Source organism: Zalophus californianus, chromosome 9 (assembly GCF_009762305.2).
Source record: "Zalophus californianus isolate mZalCal1 chromosome 9, mZalCal1.pri.v2, whole genome shotgun sequence".
In the NCBI taxonomy this organism is placed as follows: domain Eukaryota; kingdom Metazoa; phylum Chordata; class Mammalia; order Carnivora; family Otariidae; genus Zalophus; species Zalophus californianus.
In genome coordinates, this window is record NC_045603.1 from 121178973 (window position 1) to 121199413 (window position 20441).

The window sequence follows — 20441 nt, forward strand, 5'->3', positions numbered from 1 at the left end:
GAGGACAGAGGAAAAATGGATTGTAATAAAAAATTGTCATGCTGAGGTTTTGGTGTCATAATTCTGTGTGTGAATTCAATTTGGGAACATTATTATGAGTTTTTGTGCTTAGATTTAAACATAACTTTGATTTTCTTCCTCTTACAGTAATTCACTAGCATGCTCATAGCACTAGAGCATCAGGGACCATGCATCTGGCCAGCAGTCGAGTCCTGTAGATGAAATCATTTGGATTCTTGGCCTTGAGAATGGTTCTGATGTACCCAGTTCTTGGGGCTTAGGCTGCCATGCTTTTTGTGCAGGAAGTTTGGCTTCCCACCTGATGCAAGCTGATTACAAGTGTCGATGTCCGAGTCCTTAGGAAAGTGGGTGGCGGGGGCCTCCTTCCCTTTTGCCTTGAGTTTCTATGTGGAGGAACTTGTTAGTGAAAAGCTCTTTGCCCCACACCCTATTTCTCTCTAGGTGAGTGCTTTACCTGACCTTGGGAGATGAACTCGGCCATGGTTGACCATGAACAGCACGGGTCATTCCTGCCATCTTGCGCCACCATCAGCAGGAGGGAGGAGTGTTAGAAGCTAAGATCCAAGAGGCTTACAATCTGGAGGAGGGAGATAAGCATAAACCAGCATATCCAGTAAAGTGTTGTATGGGTATATGGGTACAAACTGGGGGTCCGGTAGGGTAAAGAGTTGTCTCAGAAAAGAGAGTCTGTGGTCCAGGCATAACTGATAATAGTACCCCTGTTCACTTTCAAAACTGTATTTGGGTGATAAATTGTATGGCAACCCTCGTCTAAGAAAGGGTGATCTATTTTTCCTGAAACTTGGAAAAAAAAAAACCCATCAGTAGCATCTTAGGGGTGAAGCTTAATGTAAAAGTACCAATTTGAGAGTTACTTGCAGTCTGAGCCTGCGACTTACCTTCTGTGCCAGGCATTGATGTGTGTGTGTGTGTGTGTGTGTGTGTGTGTGTGTGTGTGTGTGTCCACGCACGGGCACGTAGGGGATGGAGGAAGAGCATGAAAATTGAATGAATAGGCAAATTAAATGAATGAGTCTCATTCAAACTTACTAAAATACTAAAATAACTAAAATTGTTAAATAACGAAAGTAATTTTCTTTTTTATTTCTATTATTTTTTTAAAAGATTTTATTTATTTATTTGACAGAGAGAGAGACAGCGAGAGAGGGAACACAAGCAGGGGGAGTGGGAGAGGGAGAAACAGACTTCCCACGGAGCAGGGGGTCCGATGCAGGGCTCAATCCCAGGACCCTGGGATCATGACCTGAAGCTTAACGACTGAGTTAAGGCACCCCGGTAATTATTTTTAGAAACCATTCTGAATGGTAGTAGATTTGTTGGGAGGTTTCAGGTAAACTAAGAGGGGTAAAAAGTGATTTTACAGATAACCTTGAAAGACAGTTGGTCTTTAAAACAAGCCCTTGGGTCCTTCCTGTCCTCATATATTACAGGATAATGACATGAGGATTCATTTGATGAAAACCACCAAGAAGCTTCTGGGGAGAAAAATATGTCGTAAAGGCAAAGTCATGGTCTTCTTGTTTTGTTTTGTTTTTTAGATTTTATTTATTCATTGACAGAGAGAGTGAGCACAAGCAAGGGGAGTGGCAGGCAGAGGGAGAAGCAGGCTCCCCACTGAGCAAGGAGCCTGATGTAGGGGCTCCATCCCAGGACCTTGGGATCATGCCCTGAGCTGAAGGCAGATGCTTAACCAACTAAGCCACCCAGGTCTTTTGACCCCAATACAGAGAGAATCTGAGGTAGGAAGTGCAAGACTTATCTGCAAATCCTAGATGGGTTAGGAGATGAGGTTTAGGAGGAAAAGAAGCAGTCCTGTTTGTAGCTTCCTGTGAGCTGATCACTAAAAAAAAAAAAAAAAAAAAAAAAAAATACACATCTGCAGGGGGCACCTGGGTGGCTCAGTAGGTTAAATGTCTGCCTTTGGCTCAGGTCATGATCCCAGAGTCCTGGGATCGAGCCCCCGTGTCGACTTCCCTGTTCAGTGGGGAGCCTGCTTCTCCCTCTGCCTACTCCCCTTGCTTGTACTCTCTCTCTCTGTTAAATAAATAAATAAAATCTTTAAAAAAAAATCCACGTGCTTTAGTTTTTTTTTAAATTTTTTATTGTTATGTAAATCACCATACATTACATCATTAGTTCTTGATGTGGTGTTCCATGACTCATTGTTTGTGCATAACACCCAGTGCTCCATGCAGAATGTGCCCTCTTTAATACCCATCACCCGGCTAACCCATCCCCCCACCCCCCTCCCCTCTAGAACCCTCAGTTTGTTTTTCAGAGTCCATCCTCTCTCATGGTTCGTCTCCCCCTCCGACTTACTCCCCTTCATTCTTCCCCTCCTGCTGTCTTCTTTTTCTTTTTTCTTAACATATGTTGCATTATTTGTTTCAGAGGTACAGATCTGTGATCCAACAGTCTTGCACAATTCACAGCGCTCACCATAGCACATACCCTCCCCAATGTCTATCACGCAGCCACCCCATCCCTCCCACCCCCGACCACTCCAGCAACACTCAGTTTGTTTCCTGAGATTAAGAATTCCTCATATCAGTGAGGTCATATGATACATGTCTTTCTCGGATTGACTTATTTCAATCAGCATAACACCCTCCAGTTCCATCCACGTCGTAGCAAATGGCAAGATCTCATTCCTTTTGATGGCTGCATAATATTCCATAGTGTATATATACCACATCTTCTTTATCCATTCATCTGTCGATGGACATCTTGGCTCTTTCCACAGTTTGGCTATTGTGGACATTGCTGCTATAAACATTGGGGTGCACGTACCCCTTCGGATCCCTACATTTGTATCTTTGTAGTAAATACCCAGTAATGCAATTGCTGGATCGTATGATAGCTTTATTTTCAACTGTTTGAGGAACCTCCATACTGTTTTCCAGAGTGGCTGCACCAGCTTGCATTCCCACCAACAGTGTAGGAGGGTTCCCCTTTCTCTACAACCCCGCCAGCATCTGTCGTTACCTGACTTGTTAATTTTAGCCATTCGGACGGGTGTGAGGTGGTATTTCATGGAGGTTTTGGTTTGGATTTCCCTGATGCCGAGTGATGTTGAGCACTTTTTCATGTGTCTGTTGGCCATTTGGATGTCTTCTTTGGAAAAATGTCTGTCCATGTCTTCTGCCCATTTCTTGATTGGATTATTTGTTCTTTGGGTGTTGAGTTTGATAAGTTCCTTATAGATTTTGGATACTAGTCTTTTATCTGATATGTCATTTGCAAATATCTTCTCCCATTCTGTCGGTTGTCTTTTGGTTTTGTGGACTGTTTCTTTTGCTGTGCAAAAGCTTTTTATCTTGACGAAACCCCAATAGTTCATATTTGCCCTTGCTTCCCTTGCCTTTGGTGATGTTTCTAGGAAGAAGTTGCTGCGGCTGCGGTCGAAGAGGTTGCTGCCTGTGTTCTCCTTTAGGATTTTGATGGGCTCCTGTCTCATGTTTAGGTCTTTCAACCATTTGGAGTCTATTTTTGTGTGTGGTGTAAGGAAATGGTCCAGTTTCATTCTTCTGCATGTGGCTGTCCAATTTTCCCAACACCATTTGTTGAAGAGACTGTCTTTTTTCCATTGGACATTCTTTCCTGCTTTGTCAAAGATGAGTTGACCATAGAGTTGAGGGTTCATTTCTGGGCTCTCGATTCTGTTCCATTGATCGATGTGTCTGTTTTTGTGCCAGTACCATACTGTCTTGATGATGACAGCTTTGTAATAGAGCTGGAAGTCTGGAATTGTGATGCCGCCAGCTTTGTTTTTCTTTTCAAGATTCCTCTGGCTATTCGGGGTCTCTTCTGGTTCCATACAAATTTTAGGATGATTTGTTCCATTTCTTTGAAAAAAGTGGATGGTATTTTGATGGGGATTGCATTGAATGTGTAGATTGCTCTAGGTAGTATTGACATCTTCACAATGTTTGTTCTTGCAATCCATAAGCATGGAACGTTTTCCATTTCTTTGTGTCTTCTTCAATTTCTTTCATGAGTATTTTATAGTTTTCTGAGTACAGATCCTTTGCCTCTTTGGTTAAATTTATTCCTAGGTATCTTATGGTTTTGCGTGCAGTTGTAAATGGGATCGACTCCTTGATTTGTCTCTCTTCTGTCTTGTTGTTGGTGTATAGGAATGCCACTGATTTCTGTGCATTGATCTTATATCCTGCTACTTTACTGAACTCCTGTATGAGTTCTAGCAGTTTTGAGGTGGAGACTTTTGGGTTTTCCACATAAAGTATTATATCAACTGCAAAGAGTGAGAGTTTGACTTCGTCTTTGCCGATTTGGATGCCTTTGATTTCTTTTTGTTGTCTGATTGCTGTGGCTAGGACTTCTAATACTATGTTGAATAGCAGTGGTGAGAGTGGACATCCCTGCCGCATTCCCGACCTTAGGGGAAAAGCTCTCAGCTTTTCCCCATTGAGAATGATATTCGCTGTAGGTTTTTCAGAGATGGCTTTTATGATATTGAGGTATGTACCCTCTATCCCTATACTCTGAAGAGTTTTGATCAAGAAAGGATGCTGTACTTTGTCAAATGCTTTTTCTGCATCTATTGAGAGGATCCTATGATTCTTGTTCTTTCTTTTGTTAATGTATTGTATCACGTTGATTGATTTGCAGATGTTGAACCAACCTTGCAGCCCAGGGATAAATGCCACTTGGTCATGGTGAATAATCCTTTTAATGTACTGTTGGATCCTACTGGCTAGTATTTTGGTGAGAATTTTTGCATCCATGTTCATCAAGGATATTGGTCTGTAGTTCTCCTTTTTGATGGGGTCTTTGTCTGGTTTTGGGATCAAGGTAATGCTGGCCTCATAAAATGAGTTTGGAAATTTTCCTTCCATTTCTATTTTTTGGAACAGTTTCTGGAGAATAGGTCTTAACTCTTCTTGAAGTGTCTGAGAGAATTCCCCTGGGAAGCCATTTGGCCCTGGGCTTTTGTTTGTTGGGAGATTTTTGATGACTGCTTCAATTTCCTTAGTGGTTATAGGTCTGTTCAGGTTTTCTATTTCTTCCTGGTTCAATTTTGGTAGTTGATACATCTCTAGGAATGCACCCATTTCTTCCAGGTTATCTAATTTTCTGGCATAGAGTTGCTCGTAATATGTTCTTATAATTGTTTGTATTTCTTTGGTGTTGGTTGTGATCTCTCCTCTTTCATTTATGATTTTGTTGATTTGGGTCATTTCTCTTTTCTTTTTGAGAAGTCTGGCCAGGGGTTTATCAATCTTGTTAATTCTTTCAAAGAACGAGCTCCTAGTTTCGTTGATCTTTTCTACTGTTCTTTTGGTTTCTCTTTCATTGATTTCTGCTCTGATCTTTATTATTTCTCTTCTCCTGCTGGGTTTAGGCTTTAGTTGCTGTTCTTTCTCCAGCTCCTTTAGGTGTACGGTTAGGTTGTGTATTTGAGACCTTTCTTGTTTCTTGAGAAAGGCTTGTATTGCTATATACTTTCTTCTCAGGACTGCCTTTGCTGTATCCCAAAGATTTTGAACAGTTGTGTTTTCATTTTCATTGGTTTCCATGAATTTTTTTAATTCTTCTTTAATTTCCTGGTTGACCCATTCATTCCTTAGTAGGATGCTCTTTAGCCTCCATGCATTTGAGTTCTTTTGGACTTTCCTCTTGTGATTGAGTTCTAGTTTCAAAGCATTGTGGTCTGAAAATATGCAGGGAATGATCCCAATCTTTTGGTACCGGTTGAGACCTGATTTGTGACCTAGGATGTGATCAATTCTGGAGAATGTTCCATGGGAACTAGAGAATAATGTGTATTCCGTTGCTTTGGGATGGAATGTTCTGAATATGTCTGTGAAGTCCATTTGTTCCAGTGTGTCATTTAAAGTCTTTATTTCCTTGTTGATCTTTTGCTTAGATGATCTGTCCATTTCAGTGAAGGGGGTGTTAAATTCCTCCACTATTACTGTATTTTTGTCAATGTGTTTCTTCACTTTTGTTATTAATTGCCTTATATAATTGGCTGCTCCCATGTTAGGGGCATAGATATTTACAATTGTTAGATCTTCTTGTTGGATAGACCCTTTAAGTAGGATATATTGTCCTTCTTCATCTCTTATTAGTCTTTGTTTTAAAATCCAATTTGTCTGATAGTAGGATTGCCACTCCAGCTTTCTTTTGGTGTCCATTAGCATGGTAAATGGTTTTCCACCCCCTTCACTTTCAATCTGGGGGTGTCTTTGGGTCTAAAAAGAGTCTCTTGCAGACAGCATATGAATGGGTCTTGTTTTTGAATCCAATCTGATAGCCTGTGTCTTTTGATTGGGGCATTGAGCCCATATACATTCAGGGTAACTATTGAAAGGTATGAATTTAGTGCGATTGTATTGCCTGTAAGGTGACTGTTACTGTATATTGTCTGTGTTCCTTTCTGATCTATGCTGCTTTTAGGCTCTCTCTTTCCTTAGAGGACCCCTTTCAATTTTTCTTGGAGGGCTGGTTTCGTGTTTGCAAATTCCTTTAGTTTTTGTTTGTCCTGGAAGCTTTTTATCTCTCCTTCTATTTTCAATGAGAGCTTAGCTGGGTATAGTATTCTTGGCTGCATATTTTTCTCCTTTAGTGCTCTGAAGATCTCATGCCAGTCCTTTCTAGCCTGCCAGGTCTCTGTGGATAGGTCTGTTGCGAATCTAATGTTTCTACCATTTTAGGTTACATATCTCTTCTCCCGAGCTGCTTTCAGGATTTTCTCTTTGTCTCTGAGACTTGTAAGTTTTACTATTAGATGTTGGGGTATTGACCTATTTTTATTGATTTTGAGAGGGGTTCTCTGTGCCTCATGGATTTTGATGCCTGTCTCCTTTCTCACATTAGGGAAGTTCTCTGCTATTATTTGCTCCAATATACCTTCTGCCCCCTCTCTCTCTTTCTTCTTCTTCTGGGATCCCAATTATTCTAATGTTGTTTCATCTTATTGTATCGCTTATCTCTCGAATTCTGCCCTTGTGATCCCGTAGTTGTTTCTCTCTCTTTTTCTCAGCCTCTTTATTTTCCATCATTTGGTGTTCTATATCACTGCTTCTGTCTTCTGCCTCATTTATCCTAGCAGTTAGTGCTCCCATTTTTGATTGCACCTCATCAATAGCCTTTTTGATTTCGACTTGGTTAGATTTTAGTTCTTTTATTTCTCCAGAAAGGGTTTGTTTAATAACTTCCACGCTTTTTTCAAGCCCAGCTAGTATCTTTAAAGTCATGATTCTGAACTCTAGGTCCGACATCGTACTAATGTCCGTATTGAGTAGGTCCCTGGGTGACAGTACTATCTCTTGTTCTTTTTGCTGAGGTGATTTTTTTCGTCTTGTCATTTTGTCCAGAGGAGAATAGATGAATGAGAGAACAAAATGCTAACAGGTTAACAACGTCCCCAGCAAATATACTCTATACAAATCAGAGAAGACCTGAAACCAGGGGAAAAGAAAGGGAAAGAAAGAAAAAAAAAAAAGAGAAAAGAAAGAAAAAAAAAACAAAAAGAAAAAGATAAATACAAAAACAGAACAATACGAAAAAAACTGAATATGATCAAATATGATCAGGCTAGTGCATAAATCAGTACCACACACTAGATTTTGGGCGTATTTTGGTCTGTTAGAAAAAAATGCCTCCTAAAATTTTAAAGGAAGAAAGACTTATATATGTACAAAATAAGGGTTGATACAAGGAAGGGATGGAAGATGACTGTAAAGATGAAACTTATAAAAGGTTTTATAAATGGAATTGATAAGAAGTTGTTTGAAAGAAGAAAGAAGAAGATTTAAAAAAAAGAAAAAAGAAAAGAAAAAAATGGGAGAGACCGTGATCAGGCAGGAGACTAGAACAAAGCCATACACTAGTGATTTAGGGTATATTTTGATCTGTTAGAAGAAACTGTATCTCAAAATTTTAAAGAGAGAACAACTTATATGACAACAATAAGGGTAACTACTATGAAGGGATAAAATATGACTCTAAAAATGAAAAATCAAAAATGTTCTTTTAAAAAAAGGGATTGATAAGATGTTGGTTGAAAAGGGGAGAAAGAAAAATTTAAAAAAACCGTTTAAAAAAATTAACTTTGAAAAACTAATGAATCATGTTAAAAAAAGCCATGAATTCTATGTGCAGTATTCCCCTAGCGCTGGAGTTCTCCTGTTCTCCTTGATCGGTAAACTTGGTCTTGGCTTGCTCGCTGTTCGTGCTGATCTCCTGGGGGAGGGGCCTGTTGCCGTGGTTTCCAAATGTCTTTGCCGGAGGCTGAATTGCCGCGCCCTTGTTGGTCTGGGCTAAGCAAGCTGCTCGGGTTTGCTCTCAGGAGCTTTTGTTCCCTGCAAGCTCTTGGCACAGCTTTGGAGGACCAGGGTGAAAATGGTGGCCTCCCAATCTCCACCCGGAGGAGCCGAGAACTCGGGGCCCCGCTCCTCAGTGCGCCCCCAGAGAAAAGCAGTCAATCACTCCCGTCTCCCCAGTCTCCGGCTGCACTCCGTGCTCACCCGGCCTGTGACCGAGCATTTCTATCTCTGGCATCCGACCCCGTGTGCAGTCTCCAAACCCAGCAGATCCCTGCAGTGCGCTCCCGCGCCGCTCCTCCTGGGGGAGGAAGGGGAGTCTCCCTGGATCTGCCGCTTGTTGGGTCCCTGCTGGAGGAGCAGTGGCCCGACGGGGCCGCGGATCACAGTTTATGGCAACCCCGAGCTGGGAGCCCGCGCCTCGGCTCTGTCTCTGCAGCCGGCTTCCCCGCTCCGATACCTGGGAGCTCTGCCGCCCTCAGGCACCCCCGGTCTTTCTGTGACCCCGAGGGTCCCGAGACCACACTGTCCCGCGAGGGTTCCACCGCCCCGCTTAGCCACTGGAGCGACGTCCCTCAGCGGAGCCGACTTCTAAAAGGTCCGATTTTGTGCTCCGCGGCTCTAGCACTTGCCAGAAGCGGCCGACGGAGGCCCCCTCCCCGCCGTCTATCCTCCCGAATATCGCCTCGGATTCACTTCTCCGCACGTCCTACCTTCCAGTAAGTGGCCCTTTCTCTGTTCAGAGAGTTGTTGCTACTCTCTTCTTCGGTCTCCTGTTGAGTTCGTAGGTGTTCAGAATGGTTTGATCCCTATCCAGCTGAATTCCTGAGACCAGCCGAAATCCCGGTCTCCTACTCCTCTGCCATCTTGCTCCAGAGCTCCCATGTGCTTTAGTTTTAAGTTAGTAATTACAACAATGAGTTGACTCAGGCTTTTTTCTCTCTGAGCCTTCAGGGAGTCTTCATTGAAAGAGACTGTGGTAAAAGGGATGCTGTTCTCTTTGTTGAAGCATCTTCTTGTCCAGGACAAGCAGAGGGCCCACGTGTGTAGGCAGACTGTTTATTTTGGGTGGTTTTAGCAGCCCCTAAAGACCACCACTAAAAGGCTTTCAAGGAATTCCTTCATCAGAGAAGAATTTCACTTTATACAGAGACAGGTGAGCAACCTGAAATACAAATGGCTAATACAAGGGCTAGAAAGAAAAATTTAAAAAAACCGTTTAAAAAAATTAACTTTGAAAAACTAATGAATCATGTTAAAAAAAGCCATGAATTCTATGTGCAGTATTCCCCTAGCGCTGGAGTTCTAATTCCGACGTTCTCAAATGATTATAAAATGGGCACACCCCCACTTTAAAGTGAATGACTTTTTAATTAGTTTAAAGAAGGAGAACACAAAGGTACTAAAAAATCTAAGGTGGGGGAGGCTTGAGGAAAGGAAGCAGCTATTTTACTTTGCAATTTGGCTTAGAAAGCTCTGGTTGTTTTTCCAAAGTATTGCCTCCAGCTATTCTGGAAAAGCTAATGTGGTAAATGAAGACAATCATTCATATCATTATGTTTTATTGAACAAAAATATTTCTAACTAAAGTATTAATGGGATACTAAAGCATGGCATCTTAAACTTTAATGGGGGAGCGGAGTATGTGTGCCTTGCATGACCTGCTGTATTTGACGTTTCTTATGTTTCTTTATTTGCTCTAAGGGGCTTCCATTCTACTCACCTTACGCTACTACGAACACAAAAGAAGGATACTTAATTCTCTGTTTCTTTCAAGTGCATAACTCTTTTTGCCAAAAAGAAATATATGATTCTGAATTCTGTATGAAAGAGCAGCTTAAATTTGGGAAAAAAAAATAGAAAATCAAAAAAATTAAAATCTGAATTTTGTTGAAAAGATGTCTAGCTTAATGAAGATGTGTATGTCATTTTTTAGAAAGAAAATATAACTAATAAAATGTAAATGGATTTTTCTCTAAGGGAAGCAGTTGAAAATTCTCAAAATTTATTTCTGCAGTTAATTCCTTATCCCAAATTTTTGTTACACACTTGGCTATAGAGGCTTTGCATTTCGATCAATGAGGATTTACTTTTTCTTTAGGGAATAGCTAACACGCCTCACTGCCCCAATAACCTTCCCATGACATTCTCCCACACAAAATATTGTAGATTAAAAAAAAAAAAAAGCTTCAACTAACTGAAGCTTATCTGTAGCTCATTCAGAATTGAAAATGGGAAGATTAACATGTTCCTTATTCATGAAACAGGGGAAAAGACAAAACCAGAAATTTGTGTGACCACCTAAGGTCCCTTTTCTTCTTGCAATTCCATTTCTATATATAGAACGGGAATAATTTCCTCACATATGGTTTTTCAAAACAATCCACTGTAAGTATAAGTAGTATATTTTTCTCTGTTTGTACTGGTAGCCTGGAAAAAGAGGGTAAAGATGACTTGTAGTCCGTGTATGAACAGAGTTTGCAAGACAGTATAAGGAATATACTTGAAGGGCCCCAGAAGTGTGTTAGCCTGACTTGCTAGCAGAGATGGGAGTGCCCACAGCTGGGGCAGACCCTGGCTCACTGCTCACCAAACTCTTCTTCTTTTTGGGTAAATAAGAACCAGCACAAGCCAATATGGTGGTTGCAACCCATTTGTGGCTATTTAAATTTAAATTACTTGCAGTTAAATAAAATTTACAAATCAATTCCTTAGTTGTATTAGCCAGATTTCAAAGGCTTTGTAGCCTCAGGAGGCAGATGTCTACATTCCTGTATAGTGCAGAAACAGAATATTTGTATCATTACAGGAACTACTGGGCAATCCTGAGCTGGACCCCATTTCCATCTCTCCTTTCTTGTTATTGAGCTCTAGTCAATGAAATGTGAGAAGTGATGTGTACCTGGCCTTCAAAACTCCTAATCAATTACTTTACTCTCTTTCCCCTCTATTGCAAGTTTGAAGTCATGTGTTGCAAACAGAAGAGTCACAATTAGTAAAAACCTTAGTGAGCAACAGAGACCAGTAAGACATCACAGGTGAACTTGACTCTGCGTTCGGCAAACATCAGATGTCTTTCCACCTATTATTTCAGATGACCTGTAAGCAGGTGTCATCAAGTTGACAGCAGCATGGGGTCGGAGGCACAGAGGAAACAAAAAATCAGGACTATTACCTCTAGGAAGAAATTCGGGAATGCTTCTACTCAAAAAGAGATGAAAAAAATCTAGTAAATTTTTAGAAAACTGTATTGCGAAGAAATGAGAAGTCTGGGCTAGAAATTGGTTTGGAGAACTCCTGACATCTCAAACTTGCATGAGCAGAAAGTTCTGTGTCCTCTGTTGGAGACTGTTCCCAAATCCCAATTTCAGCTGTGGCCCGGGGTGGGGGGGTTAAGGATCGGGGGGATCCTCCCAGAAAGCAGGCCAAACACACAGAAAGCCTCAGATGAATGAGTTCCTTTCAGCAAATAGGAACGGGAGTCAAATCAAGAAACTTCTCCTACTGCTACCGCAAGGGCCAACTCAGTACTGGCTGGCTGGAAGGATTCCCTCTTCGCTGTGACTGCCAACGACTGCTCCCAGTTTTCCCCTTTACAAATGGGAGTGTTTGTCACTGACCTCCTGGCCTAAAGGCACCATTGAATGTTGAACTTGTGCTGGGGAGCAGGGGGACGTTGAGGCAGAGAGCTTGCCATTTAGGTCATAGGCCACCAGATGACAGAGAGTCACTTCTGGAGCTGATTGAAAGGACTAAGCGTTACCTGCAAATCCTGGACTTGAAGCTGGACTGACTAATTGGGTGGGATTTGAATAGTCTCCCTTCAAAATTCTGGCCACTTAGTCCAGTGTCCTCATTTTTATCAATGGGGAGAACGGGGCCCTTAGAGGACGGGTTTAAGACCACACGCTGGACTCAAAAATAGAGCCCAGGTTCCTGGACATAAAGTCCACTTCTGTGTGTTGACTTGTTCTAACCTTACCAACCAAAAAGTCCAGTATATATGTGTGGTATTGGCACTAAAGAAAGTAACTTACAAAATAATGTAATATTTTCTAAAAGCATTCATTTAAAATAATAAAATATTTCTGGGCACCTGGGTGGCTCAGTCGGTTAAGCGTCCGACTCTTGATTTTGGCTCAGGTCATGATCTCAGGGTTGTGCAATCGAGCCCTGCACTGGGCTCTGCACTGTGTGTGGAACCTGATTAACATTCTCTCTCTCCCTCTGCCATTGCCCCTCCCCGCCAAATAAAATAAAATAATACTTCCACATTAAGATAAATTAATTGCAAGTTGATATTTTAAGCATATGTAGAATATTTAATGTCATTACAAATTACAATCACTGATCATTTTAAAAACCACATAGAAGTGATTTAAGGAATTTTCAATATCTGCATTCTATAGTCTCATGATAAATTCTTCACATGGTACTCTTCCAAGAAATATTTCCTATCATGTAACTAAATCATCTTAATATTTGTGTTCTATATTTTTTTTCTTTTCTCTGACAACTTTCTTTGTCCACAATCAGGATCTGCAATTGGAGATTCTGTTGGTAAATTCATCAGACTCTACTGCTATTCTGTTCTGAGATAGAGAAGATAAGAAATTACTATATCAATTGACATTTTAGACAAAGATTCTTAGAGTTAGAAGTCAGTTAGGAGTCATGTAGTCCATTATCCCACTCACTTTACCAATAAAGAAACTGGACAGCCGCCAATATTGCCTGCTACATACATAACCAGGGATCAATAAATGTTTGCTGAAAAGTATGACTAAAGCTGCTTTTCACGCCACATCATCTAAATTGTTAATGGAAATGTGGCAGTAATCTGACTCCTACACTGACTGTTTTCCTATATCATGACCATCCATTTGATGCGTTTGATCCATTAACTATAACAATTAAGTTAAACATATTTTTACTTGGAAAAATCAGTCCATTACAGCTGCTGGCCATATCTCACTTTGAGGAATCCCTTTCACAGATTGTTCTAGCCCCTAGAATGTATAATTGCAATCTTGAGTATTCTCATCTTTCATTGGAGTCTCCTCTGTTTTGTTGTGTTTAGGAACAAATACTAGTGCAGCTTCATAATGTAGAAAATCAGGATTGGGTTTGTTACCCTCTTAACCAAGTTTTGCATATTTCACCCCATTCTTTCATCCTTGTCAATGTTTTCCTCTCTACCCTACCCACCATGGATGATCTGAACTCAGGACAGAAAAGTCAGGCCCCATGGACCCTGAGAACCTGCCCTGAGAAATGGGTTCTTGTTTATTTTTCTGGTGGATGGATTTTCCTTGGTATATGTCTCCTAGTTTATGTTAGTAGTTTTTGTCATGGTAATACTTCATGATAATTTTTATATGTTATCCCTTGAAATGCATTGTCCTAATTTATTATTATAACTTCTTAAGTTTCTGCCTCTGAAAGAAAATGAATCTTCTTTATGTTGTATATTTTCTCATGTGTGTTTCTTTTCTTTTCTTTTTTTTTTTTTAAGATTTTATTTTTATTTATTTGACAGAGAGAGAGACAGCCAGAGAGGGAACACAAGCAGGGGGAGCGGGAGAGGGAGAAGAAGGCTTCCCGCGGAGCAGGGAGCCCGATGCGGGGCTCGATCCCAGGACCCCGGGATCATGACCTGAGCCGAAGGCAGACGCTTAACGACTGAGCCACCCAGGTGCCCCTGGTGTGTGTTTCTAACTAGCCCTTACTTCATATTGTCTTTCTTTATTAGAGTTTGTATTGTTCTCGCTCATCTAAACTAAATTCATTTTGTTTTATTCTCTCTGTTCTAGATCACTAGAGTCAGCAATCATGGAATTCTGAAGCTAAGAGGGGCCTTACAGATTTCAGAATATTAACCTCTCTATACCACCAAGGATTCTTTTCATTATTTTCCTTTCTCTTTTGGGTTCCATATTTTGAAAGATTTTTGTCTAAAAACAATCCATTTGTTTTAGTAATCTTTAAATTGTTTGTCCATCTTTTACTACAAATGACATTTATATTGCTACTCAGATCTTCTCATCAGCACAAGACAACCAGTGTAGCCGCACCAAGGTGATAAAATTCTTGCCAATAGGCAAAAAAAGAGGGAACCAACCAAACAATAAGTTAGTGTTTCCATAAGCCCCTACAGTGTTATCTTGAGTGAGTGCAGGTTTTCCATTAGGCTATTTGAAATGTGGAAAATAGCTCACAGAATACTTCTTTAGACAACCCTTCAAAATCAGGAAACTTTAGGCTGTGATTTACAGGTTTAATCCAATCCTGTCGTTTCACAAGTAAGCAAACTGAGACAAAAATCACACTTCCAGTAAGGGATGGGTCATATCCCAGTTTTATTTTGATTCTAAATTCATGTTGTTTCCGTTATTGCACACTTCCTATCTTCAAGGAGTTTTTGAATAAGGCCCCACCATATTCATATGGCTGCAGCTAGGTCCCTGAAAGTCAATGTTATGTATGGAAATTCTGTAAGCCCCAGGACACCAGATGTCAGAGTAGCTGTGTGTTAAGAAGGTACCAAGTCAGAACACAGAACTCTTGGTCAGGCGATCTCAAAGCACCAGATGACTTTTAGACTCTCTAGAAATATCCTAAAAAAGTGTGACTAAGTCTAGCTCTGTAACTTAGACTGATCTGAACATTCTCTGAATCTGGTCCAGTTCCGTACAATACAATACAGTGCAATACAATACAATACAATATTCTGAATGGGTTATCGTAGACCCCAGGGGACCTTTACATTGGGTTTCTATCCATTTGTTTTAATAAATTCTTATAAAGATATCTGTTACCATCCTGACATACTCATTTAATCCTCTCAACAACCTCACGAGGCAAGTACGATTATTTCTACTTTCAGATGGGGAAACTGAGTCCAAGAGTAGTTAAGAGCATTGTCGGAAATCACGCAGCTACCTAGTAGCAGAGTTAGTAACGAACCCAGGCAGTCTGGCCAGAGTTCATACTCGTAACCAGCATCCACAGTGCCTGACTTCTTGCCGACTAACTACTCTGTGGTTGAGGGAGTGAGGACAAAAGGGAGACCCAAGACCTGCCTTCATCTTTGAGTTCAGGCCGTGGGGATGACAGAGGTGACAGCCTGGGCAATTGCACTCGTGCTTCCTGCTACTTGTTGCTTGGGACCAATACAATGAAAATGTTACCCGAAGGGCAATTCTAGGACCTTCATCAAGGATCTGAAACCATCGGGGGCACGTGAGCACATTAGTACGGTACATACTTGATGATAGTATACTGAGTTATTTCACTGTTTTAAGGGATTGTGATGGGTTGAGGGAGTTGTGCATACATTAGCCATGGACAAGGAGTGCCATCCCTCTCCCCTTCCCTACCCCCCTAGCAAGGTGTAATTACTATTCATCCATCCTAACTCTCGCTTGTCAATCACTATTCATGGGAAACAGCTTTAAAGTGTTGATTGATCATTTTTCCTCTTCGAAATTAAAAATTATAAAGAACACATGGCAATATTTTTCCTCCTTCAACAAGAAATAACAGGAAAGTGACATCAGCATCCAAATCACTCCAGCACCAGAGTATGCAATCACCAAATAATGGAACATAGAATTCAGCTTCCATGAACTAGCAGCACTGCTGTGCTTTCGGTAGAATTATCCATGATTAAAAAGAGGAGAGTTCAAACTGCAATAACCTGCTGAGGATGGAAGTGTTGACCTCACTTTGGATTTTATTATTTGCAGAGAATTTTTATTTGCTTCTGCTTTCCCCAGGCACCTGCACGTTAGAGAAAAGCAAAATATATCATTGATGCTTTGGTCAAGAAAGAAATGTATCCCTCTAAGAGTGTTCCTTTAAGTTAGAGTTTGTAACTTCCCTCTTCAGCAGTCCCCAGGGGCTGTAGAGACATTTGCTCGAGACTCTTCCAGCTGCCCAATCTTTAATAAAACAACTGGTGGACAATTATTTCATTTACCTCCCACTGCTCTTTGACATTGATTCCTGTGGCTTACAGGCTCAAATGCACCAAATTGGAGGAGATTATGGCGGTGCATAATGTGGTCACAAGGAAGTACATTGTTCGTTCTGTAAAGTGCATTGGGGATGACAGCTTCCTTTCTTTAGGATGTCTGTTTAGCCGTAGAACTAGTCAGGATAAAGGAGAGGCTAGTTCCCTTGGGCCTGTGTGTCAAGGAAGAAGAAAAAGAAATAATTGGAAAACAGGGTGTGGGTATGTTCTCTTCTTTCTCTGCTGTATGTCCTTTAGGGTCTGTTTGTAAATATCAATTGCCTTCTGAACTATTATATAAGCGATTTCTTACAGCTGTCAGCTAATCTATTTAAATACCAAATGCAATGCATCTTAAATTGAATAACAGTTGAGGGACCTATAAGCAAAATCTTCTCCATTTTTTTCCTGTTTGGAATCATCATAATTCCATCCCAAGTTCAGTCAATTCAGAGGATAAATTATATCCCTGTAAATTCCAAACGAGCCCAAATGAACCCATTTGGTCATTATCATCTTCCAGCATGTACCAAGAAGCACATATAGGTCTCCAGTGGGAAACATGCCCCAACGGTATGAAATGAGCGACTATTAACTACGTGAATAAGGTTCTTCACTTAGGCAATTTGAAGATTTTTGCATAATAAATGAATAATAATTATCATAATCAGGTTCTGTTTCTTTGAATAATAGCTTACCAGATTAGTTAGTAAAAATTTACTCCAGCCTGCAAGCCGTAGAAAATTGTGCACAAATTATGTAAGTCTTTGAACGTTTTCATCCATTTTATCATATAAACAATTACTTAAAATTGCCTTAATCTTAGTTCTTTAATATCTTGGGAGATATTTAACTCCCGAAGCTGTTTCCCTGGTTAGAAAATGCAAGTCCTTCTCATTAAAAGGCAAAATAATTTTATTTTTCTTTGATAGTGTAATTTTGTTTTGATGAATGAACACTTCAATCATTATCTGGGCCAAAGTTAGTGTAAGAAAAGATGCCACAGGAGATTATTCTTTCTGGAACCCTGCTCACCAAGGCTCACTGGCAGCTTTCTCTGCTCTTTCTGATACGTCACTTTAGATCTTAATGGAAAATAGGAAATAAAGAGAAGAAAGGAAAATTGCCAGATTCTGTAATGATGATGATGGCAACAGTAGGGTCTGGACTTACTTTAGTTTTCATGGTTTAATTAGGGGAACAAATTTATAATCCACTTTGCCACATTGTTGGCTGGAAGCACATTTAGGTGGTTGTGGATATTGCTATGGGGTCAAGAAATAATGAGGAGAATGGTTTTAAATTCTGCGTGTATCAAAATCACTAGGGGAGCAATTTGAGTTGGGAGAGTTTTGGTTCATTTTAAGAGACCCATCCCACGGTCACTTGAGCAATAAGGAGCACTGTGGTGTCTAATGGTTTCCAAGGCACAGTGGGCCTTTCGCATCTGGAATAGAAAGACCTCTGTGCGTTTCTCTGATCCTCTGCAAGCTATTTCCTCTCTTTGTTCACATGGCGCTCTCTACTTCTTAGATCCCATGACCCCCTTCCCCGTCATTCTGCAGACTTTCCTAGATCTCTCCCAATCTTTTCTGTGAGCACCTGGTGAGGTTCATGGAGGAAAAGCCTGCAGGAAAGTGTGGACTCCTCTCTGTTTGTGGCCTCCTCCCTTGGGGGACTCCCACTCAGTCAGTGCGTGAAGCCAGCTTCGGCCCACTTGTCCATCACCCCAGCTGAACTCTGCTCACTGCTGACCTGCTGCATCTTGTCCATTACATCTAATGTACATTGGAAATAAAGCTATGCTGATCTGGAAGGAGAATCATTCTTAAGGATCCTGGGCCAGGGTCACCCAGAAAATTTGCTTTGTGAATAAGCAACGGAAGTATATCATCTGATCTGATGAGGGCTAATTTACTCTTTCAGAACTCTTTGGTATAAAACGTTGTGATGTACATAGAGGAATGCAATGTTTGCTGCTTGTGTTAGGCTAAGAATCACAATCTTCTGATAGAAGATGAGTTCACAAAAGTTATAATTCACAAACCTTGGCAGGGTAATTACCATGTTTCTTTTTTTAACACTGCTTCTTGGAGCATGAAGAAAAATTTAAGAGAAGTGCTCTGGTCAATGAGCATTTTCTCTGGTAATATGTGTAAAAATAAATTTACCCTTGGTCATCGGTGTTGTTCCTGATTTTACAGCAATAAATTTTCAACACCGGCCTATGAGGTGTGTATAAATCATGAAGCAGAGAAGTTCATTTTGTTAGTGTAATTTAAAGAGGTCCTACCATCAATTTTATTGTGTGTAAAATCTGGTTATTGGTAGGGTGACCACACACCTAAGCTTCTCTGGGACAGTTCCAGTTTATGCCTATTGTCCTGTTATAATCATGAATAGCTCCTCAACTATTCACTCTCAAAAGTGTTCCAGTTTGAATGATGAATTATGTGATTGTTGGAGCTATAGATGAAGCTCCAACTGTAACTGTAACTCACCAGCGGACTCCTCCTAATTTTTAATTACAGCCCATTCATCTCTCCTGGCCTATGCCTCTCACACATGAGAATCTGTATAACCCTTAATTAGACAAGTCTTTTTCCAATAAAAGAAATTAGAAGTGACTCTAATTAATTGAAGGAGGAGATATATTTTTCTGGCATAAATGATCTTTACCGTTGGTGTACCAGGAGTGGGAAATCACTCAACTCAACCAGACTTGAAAAAGGGATCTCCAATTTGATTTTCAACACTTCAGGCATTCCTTAGTATGTGGGTACCCAGAACTCTTTAGGTCAGTTGTATTCTTCTGGCTAGTAATTTAGGGTATACATCAAGAAGCACTCAAAGAAAGACAGCATGATGTATTATCAGTGGGCAGGGAGTAAACTATCTCTCTGAAGATTTCAAAGTAAAGGGTGAAGAGCTATTTTCAGCAATCTTTTGAACCGTTCATCTGGGAGGGACAATATAAGAAGATTCTTTGCAGCTTTCTTTCAACCTTATAATTATATGTCACGTACTTTCAATGTGGATCAATGTTGAAAACGTCTCTCTGACAGTGATTGATGGTTTTCTCCTCAGAGACCTCCTGGACAGAAACTATGGAACCTTCCTCGGAACTCCTTGTGCTTTAGCACCTCTCCGAAAGGTCTTCCTTTGTGTCATCAGAAATCTCTCTGTCTTTAGGTCAGTTTTGTGATTTACACCTGACAGTAGCAATCAAAAATCTTTCATTGCCTTTCTGATTGAGATCTTTTATATTTTGAAGTCAATTATTGTTTATGCCTTAGCCTTCTCTTTTCAAGACTAAACTATAAAATCCCTTTATTTTCTCCTATAATTTTTTCCTGATAAGAACAGATGTCCCTGGGACCCTGTTTTCTCTTGAGGAGTCACTGCCCAAGCTGGACGCAATATTAGAATTATTAATTAAAGATGTTTCCCGAGTGTTTTAGTTCATTGAAGGTGCTCAGTGCCTACAATTCATTTTATTTATTTATTTATTTATTTATTTATTTATTTATTTGACACACAGAGAGAGAGAGAGAGAGACAGCGAGAGAGGGAACACAAGCAGGGGGAGTGGGAGAGGGAGAAGCAGGCTTCCCGCTGAGCAGGGAGCCCGATGTGGGGCTCAATCCCAGGACCCTGGGATCATGACCTGAGCCGAAGGCAGACGCTTAACTGACTGAGCCACTCAGCGCCCCTACAATTCATTTTTGAATGAATGAATGCTAAGACTTCATAAGTGTCCTTCTTAAGGTAAAACACTATATGATTATGTACTGTAATTCACATCTTAGTAAAATTTTGACTTCCTTTTTCAGTGACTACAGTGCTGTCTCATAGTTAGCTCATGGTTAAATTAGGCCACCTAAAACTTCTCCCATTTGTTCTTCCTTCCTGAATTTAAAGTTTGCCAACTTCAAGAAAAACATAAGCTTATTCTGACATCATCACTCTAATGAGTAAATTATGTTTCAGTGCACTAAATGTAATTAACCTATGTTGTAAGTTTAATAACCTCAATTTATACCATAGCTTTCATGTATTCAGTCTACAAATGACTCAAAGGAGAAGAAAATATCT